The 7,198-nt window shown below is 45.3% G+C and overlaps 1 protein-coding gene across 2 annotated transcripts in view; it reads left to right on the top strand.

The window, feature by feature from the left end:
• Positions 1-7,198, top strand: part of RNF216 (ring finger protein 216) — a 165,391-nt gene that overhangs the window by 91,959 nt on the left and 66,234 nt on the right. The window lies entirely within an intron of this gene.

Genomic DNA, 7,198 nt, shown 5'->3' with positions numbered 1-7,198 from the left:
CCCTCTTCCAGCTCCCAAGCAAATATTTTTCAAATAGCCATACTAAGCCTTTTCCAGGCATAATTTGTGGGCTTATTTGCTGTCATTCTATTTTTCAGCAAAACTCTGGGTAGGAATGTCGGAAATTATACCTTTTGAAATCCCTCCTTGAAAACATGGAGATTTGTAGGGATGCAGAGGCAATTGTAACAATATAAAGTATTCTATCTCTTCCACTAGAGTAGGAGGGCCTGGCTGTCGGCCCCCGGGGTCTGTCCTTCATTACTTGTCTTGACTTCTGCTGTAAAAGCATTAAGTGGGAAGGTAGCAGTTCTGCTGAACAAGCAGGCATTGCCTTCTGTAAGAGAAGTTATTTAAAACATCAAAAATATGTTTGAAAGATATTGGTGTAGTTTCCTCTGACCTCAATTTCATACACTAGTAACTCTCCGGTGTCTAGAGTTAGTACTGATGGACTCCCTGCCGGGTGGCCAGAACCATGTGTCCATGCCAGATAAAGAGAAGATTGAGGACACTAAGAAGTTGTCCTTTGCCATACATGTTGCCCCTAAAGAGAAGATGGGCATTTTAAAGAATAGACTTAAAACTAACACACATACTCTGTTTCTCTCACACACACATTCCCCCTCTCCCCTTCTCTTCTACACACACCAGCACTGCCTTCCCCACCGCCACCATAGCTCTCTCCATTACTGCCTTTAACCTTGAAACCTCTCTTGTACACTTACGCATTCATCTGTTCCTGCTCTTGTATTATTAATGGGCCTGGAGCAATCCAGCCAGAACAGGAACACTGACATTACTAATTACTGCTCATAACTGAGAAGTAAGGAGCAGTGAGTAAAGTGGGTCACAAGACAGTGTCCTAGCAGTCAAATGCTGCTGTCGGCCCGAGTGGTGAGGTGTCAGGTGGCTTGTCTCCCCTTCACCACGGGTAGACCTAGCAGAGCACCCTGTTGGCATGAGCAGAAGTGCTCTCACATTAATCACCCAGGCTCACCGTCTACACACACGGTTAGAGAAACGGGTGTGCTTCTGTCGGAACTTAAAACATGGCAGATCAACCCCATGAGAACAGAGTTCTTTGCATGGCTGTGTGAGCTGGGAAGAGACAACAGGCAGAAAAGGTGCTGCAGGGGGTGTGTGGAGGTGGAGCTTCAGCCTCTCCTGGCTGTGTGCTGGATAAGCCCTGAACCACAGGGTCCGACTTGACTTATCTGTTGGTTGTCTTCAGCCCCCAAATCGCAATTCCATGATGAATGTGTACATTTTACACATGTACATATGTGTTATTAAGTGTCAGGCTGGTGTGGCAGAGCTGTCCTGGCAGAACATGCATGTGTACATCCCTGCAGGCTGTCAGGGGGCATGAGCGCTAGTGTGGGCTGTATTGCAGGAGCATCAACAGAGAAGGGCGAGATCTTCACTCTGCCTCTCACTAGCCCTGGGCACTTCCCACTGCCTTTGTGGACTTCCGTTTGCTCTTCTGTAAAATGGGATAACAGTGCCAGTCCTGCTTACTATTTAGGGTTATGTGATGCTTGCAGATGTACAGGGAAAGCACTGCTGATGGGAGCTGCTGAAGTTTCTAGGGGAGGTGAAGGTGGCGCCTCCTCCCCGGTCTAAGTGGTAGATGGTGCAGGGAGAGGAGAATTTCATTCTGTGGCAGCAGCTGATAGATTCCAGGTCTTTAATACTACCTGGGACATCTTAACAAAGCAGTCAGTCACCAAAACTGACCTAGCTTCTGAGCATTGCTAACCATGTTTTTAGAGAAACAGGAAGTAAAAAGGGTCTTTAAAATCTTTTTTTTTTTGAGATGGAGTTTCGCTCTTGTTGCCCAGGCTAGAGTGCAATGGCTCGATCTTGGCTCACTGCAACTTCCACTTCCCGTGTGCAAGAGATTCTCCTGCCTCAGCCTCCCAGGTAGCTGGGATTACAGGTGTGCACCACCATGCCTGGCTAATTTTTTGTATTTTTAGTAGAGACAGGGTTTCATCATGGCCAGGCTGGTCTTGAACTCCTGACCTCAGGTGATCCGCCCGCCTCAGCCTCCCAGAGTACTGGGATTACAGGCGTGAGCCACCCACTGCGCCTGGCCATAAAACCTTTAAAGATGTAAGTAAAATATAATACAGGTGAACTTGGCAAACAAGGGGGGTTACCTGCCCACCTGCCCTCCTCTTCTCTTCTCTTTTCTGTTCTTTTTTTGAGACAGAGTCACCCAGCCTGGAATGCAGGAATGCAGTGGTGCAATCTCGGTTCACTGCAACCCCCCGCCTCCTGGATTCAAGTGATTCTCCTGCCTCAGCCTCCCAAGTAGCTGGAATAACACCCAGCTAATTTTTTTGCATTTTTAGTAGAGAGGGGATTTTGCCATGCTGGCCAGGCTTGTCTTGAACTCCTAACCTCAGGTGATCCACCTGCCTCGGCCTCTCCAAAGTGCTAGGATTACAGGCGCGAGCCATCACGCCTGGCCCTTGTACTATTTATTAAACTCTGCATATCTAAATTATTTTACTCAAGTCTGTCATGTAATTATAGCCCTAAAACTACATTTCTTATGCTTTAAAAACTTGTAGGAAGTCCAAGAGAAAAGGAAAACTACTTGACTACCAGCCTAGGGTTTTTTGTTTTTTGTTTTTTTAAGAAAATGGCCTCCAGAAAGTGGGAAATTATTGATCACTTGACAACAGAAGGGATGTGGGTTTCTAGGCGCCCTGCCTCCTCGGCTTAGGATGTTTTGCCTTTCACTTTTTTCTTTCTTTCTTTTTTTTTTTTAATACTACAAATATGGTCATTGTTGAGAAAGTCTTGGAGTGAGTCATGGTTACAAAAACTGAGCGTAACTTCTCTCACTTTTCCTATACCTCACGAACTAGCCACAATGCTGCCATATCAGCTTCTGGAGCCAGGCCTGCCCTTTGCCCCCCTCAAGCATCCACCTCCCCAGACCCTTAGCGCTGCACTCCAGGACCCCCTTCCACCTCCCTCCTGTGCTTTTGGTTCTCCACATTGGCTCACGAGGCACTGATGGTGGTGCCATATAATAGGATATCATTTTGTTTCACAGAATCAGCAGCCTGTTCTTTTATGAGAGAGGAAGCCACAGCAGAACCAAGTAAGATGCCAGGCTTCTCAGATCCACTTGAAGAAAAAGGAGTATTTCCTTTACTTAGTTTTGTGAATATTTTTCCCTCTTCTCTCTTTCAATCAACATTTGAGTTCAGACTTAAATTTTATATTCAAGAACACAGTGCTCTGCACAGTAATGTTAGTAGCTGTTATCATCATTTGGGAATTCGTATCATACTTATTAAGAGCAACTCTTTCACTAATAAGAAAGCTAAATAAACTGAGAATTGCCCAATCCTAAGTCACCCACAGTTTTACAGATATCCCAGTGGGGAAAAAAAAAAAACAAGCCTGATAATAAGTGTGGATAAGGAAGTCTCCAGAAGTTACACTGTCAGATGAGTAAAGCAAGGTAAGGTGTGCAGTGAGCCTTCTGCTCACTTTGTATAAACGTAAAGGATAAAGCTGGTAAATACATGCACCTTTAACTCTTTTCTTCAAAACCTAAGCATGAAACACAAACTGCTACAGGAAGGCTTGACAAGAGGGGAGTTTTTGCTTTTTGTTTATAATAACTTCTGTATTTCTTAGCACATGCAGTATGTGTTCTTCTTTTCACTAGTGTCAACAGAGATATGAACATTTAAATTTTTAAAAAAAGCTTTAGGATAGAAAAGAGGTGTAGCTGGGCACTTTCCCCTGACATGCAGTTTATCTGAAATAGAGCAGCCCCTAGTTTATGATTTCCAGATATGTGAGTCTGTTTTGTTATGTACAGTTTTTACCTTGGCTCAATTTACTGTCTAGTTACATTTTAACAGCTTTCTACTCTGCTTTTTCTCTCAATATAAAAGTAATCGAAAGAAGACTAATCATTTTTGAAATGCTTTCAGTTTTACACAGTTCTGTGCTTTTAACAGCAAAGTGAAAGCCTGGTGTCCCCACCAGCCAACTGTGGGAATCCAGGACATAGAGCAGGAATAGCTGCTGTTTATTTACTGCTCTAATTACCTCTTCGGTTCCATTTGCAGTCGCTAGTTCCTTCCATCAAGCAAAGTGAAAATTGTCAGAATGGCTGTTTTTCCCTCCTGGAAAACAGAAAAAAGAATATGGCAAGATGTTAACTGTGGCATGGCAGTCCGGGATTCTAGACACAAGCTACATAATCTTCCTTCAGTCTCTTTGTGACTTGATCTCCTCATCTGTAAAATGGTGAGATGATGGTGTCTACCTCACCCACTGGGTTGTCTAAAGATTAAAGGAGGGGATGTTTGCAAAACTCTTAGCACCTTTAAACTTTAGGTCCTTGGAAATGCTAGTGGATTCATTTATCTTCTCCTTCCTTAGATGCTTGGAAAGTAAGACACTGGCATTTTTGTCATTCTTGATTTCCTGGTCATTTGGGGGCACTTAATTTCTCTGTGTTGGTTTCCTCCTCTGTAATGAGATCTGTTAATCTCAGGATTTCACAAGGGGCAGAGGGGCTTGTCACAGCCTTTTAGACCTAGAAGAAACTTAAGATGTCATTTAGGTCCACAAGTGCCAATATGAGAGTCTTTCTACAGTATCTTTGTCCAAAAGTAGATGTGAGTGGACTCTTTGGTTTCTAAGAATCCCGCATCATGTCCCCTTAATTTCTTTTCTTTCTTTTCTTTTCTTTTGAGATGGAGTTTCACTCTTGTTGCCCAGGATGGAGCACAGTGATGCGGTCTCAGCTCACTGCAACCTCCGCCTCCCAGGTTCAAGTGATTCTCCCGCCTCAGCCTCCCAAGTAGCTGAGATTACAGGCGCCCACCACCATGCCCAATTTATTTTTGTATTTTTAGTAGAGATGGGGTTTCACCATGTTGGCCAGGCTGGCCTCAAACTCCTGACCTCAGGTGATCTGCCCACCTCAACCTCCCAGAGTGCTGGAATTACAGGCATGAGCCACCGTACCCGGTGTTCCCTTAATTTCTAGATTTTGATTTTGAACCTGGTGTTTCTATAACATTCACTTGACTGTGGTGATGAATCCAATTAGAATAATCAGGGCTCTGCTTTTATCTTTTAAGATAGGGGGTCCCCAGTCCCCATCCCCAGGCCACACAGGAGGTGAGCACTGGGCCAGTGAGTGAGCATTACCACCTGAGCTCTGCCTCCTGTCAGATCAGCAGCAGCATTAGATTCTCAGGAGCGTGAACCCTGTTGTGAACTGCTCATGCAAGGGATCTGAGTTGCACACTCCTTATGAGAGTCTAATGCCTGAAGCCATCTCTCCACGCCCTGTCCGTGGAAAAATGGTCTTCCATGAAACTGGTTCCTAGTACCAAAAATGTTGGGGACCGCTGTTTTAAGATCTTCTGTAGGTAATATTTTATTGCCGCAAAAGCACTACCTTTGAAAGCTTGTTTGACAAATCTTCCAAACCCAGCTCACATATATTTAAAGAAATAGTTGACAAGTGCAGTTCTAAGTGAGCCTCACAATTTAGAACATCAATTTAGGAACACTGGCGTGCATTGTACAGATTTGGCTTTCCTGCCTCAGCTTTCCTAAAGGCACTGATGGTTAAGTAGCACTTAACCAGAGAACAGATAACATTCAGACTCTTAAGCCACCACTGTGTGACTGTCCGCACATCATTTACTCTGACTTTCCTCATCAGAGAAATGAGGATCCTGTTTTCTGTCCCAGCCCCCTTCAGGGTGGTTGTGAGAAGCAAATGAGGCTGCAACAGGTAAGGGCTCTTTGACAGAGGTGTCAGAAGCCCCCACAGAAACCACGTGGCAGCAGTGGTGTTCTTGAGAGTTTGGAGAAGCACGCTCCAATTTTTTTTTTTTTTTATAACAGAGTCACACTCTGTCAACCCAGGCTGGAGTGCAGCAGCATGATCTCGGCTCACTGCAACCTCTGCCTTCTGGGTTCAAGCGATTCTCCTGCCTCAGCCTCCCGAGTAGCTGGGATTACAGACGTGCAACACCACACCGGGCTAATTTTTGCATTTTTAGTAGAGACAGGGTTTCACCATGTTGGCCATGCTGGTCTCGAACTCCTCACCTCAGATGATCCATCCGCCTCAGCCCGCCAAAGTGCTGAGATTACAGGCATGAGCCACTGCAGCCGGCCCACACTCCATTTTAGAAAAGAAGGTTGGGGAACTTCCATGTGGGACACACAGCATATAGAGACCAGTCTCCTTAATGGTTGATTAACAAAGAGAAGCTATCCCTGGAAGATTGACACGAAGCTGCACTCAGTAACAAGGAAAGAAATAGAAGGGAGGATGCAGTGCAGCAGAAGCCAAGGACTTTCCCAAGGTGCATATGAGGGCTACTGTTCCTCAACCCAGAGGAGCAAAGATCAGAAAGAGTTAAAAACAGAGATTAGGCCGGGCGCGGTGGCTCACGCCTTTAATCCCAGCACTTTGGGAGGCTGAGGTGGGTGGATCATGAGGTCAAGTGATCGAGACCATCCTGGCCAACATGGTGAAACCCCGTCTTTACTAAAAATACAAAAAATTAGCTGGGCTTGGTGGCAGGTGCCTGTAGTCCCAGCTACTCGGGAGGCTGAGGCAGGAGAATCACTTGAACCCAGGAAGCAGAGGTTGCAGTGAGCCGAGACTGAGCCACCGCACTCCAGCCTGGTGACAGAGCAAGACTCCGTCTCAAAAAAAAAAAAAAAAAAAAAAAAACAGAGATTATCATTGGTTAAATTATGTGGAGCCTTAAAAGTGAAGATGTTTATGCAGACACATTTTTCAAAGCTCAGTAAGGACTGAGATTGTATCTACATTCTTCTTGCCATGTTTTTACAGTGTGAGCTTCATGGATTTTTTTTTTTTTTTTTTTTTTTTTTTTTGAGATGGAGTCTCTCTCTGTCACCCAGGCTGGAGTGCAGTGGCGCAATCTTGGCTAACTGCAAACTCCACCTCCCGGGTTCATGCCATTCTCCTGCCTCAACCTCCCAAGTAGCTGGGACTACAGGCGCCTGCCACAACGCCCAGCTAATTTTTTTGTATTTTTAGTAGAGACGGGGTTTCACCATGTTAGCCAGGATGGTCTCGATCTCCTGACCTCGTGATCCGCCCTCCTCGGCCTCCCAAAGTGCTGGGATTACAGGCGTGAGCCACCGCACCCAGCTG

The sequence above is a fragment of the Pongo pygmaeus genome, chromosome 6 (assembly GCF_028885625.2).
Source record: "Pongo pygmaeus isolate AG05252 chromosome 6, NHGRI_mPonPyg2-v2.0_pri, whole genome shotgun sequence".
NCBI classification, from domain to species: Eukaryota; Metazoa; Chordata; class Mammalia; order Primates; family Hominidae; genus Pongo; species Pongo pygmaeus.
This window is presented reverse-complemented; position numbering and strand designations above follow the sequence as displayed.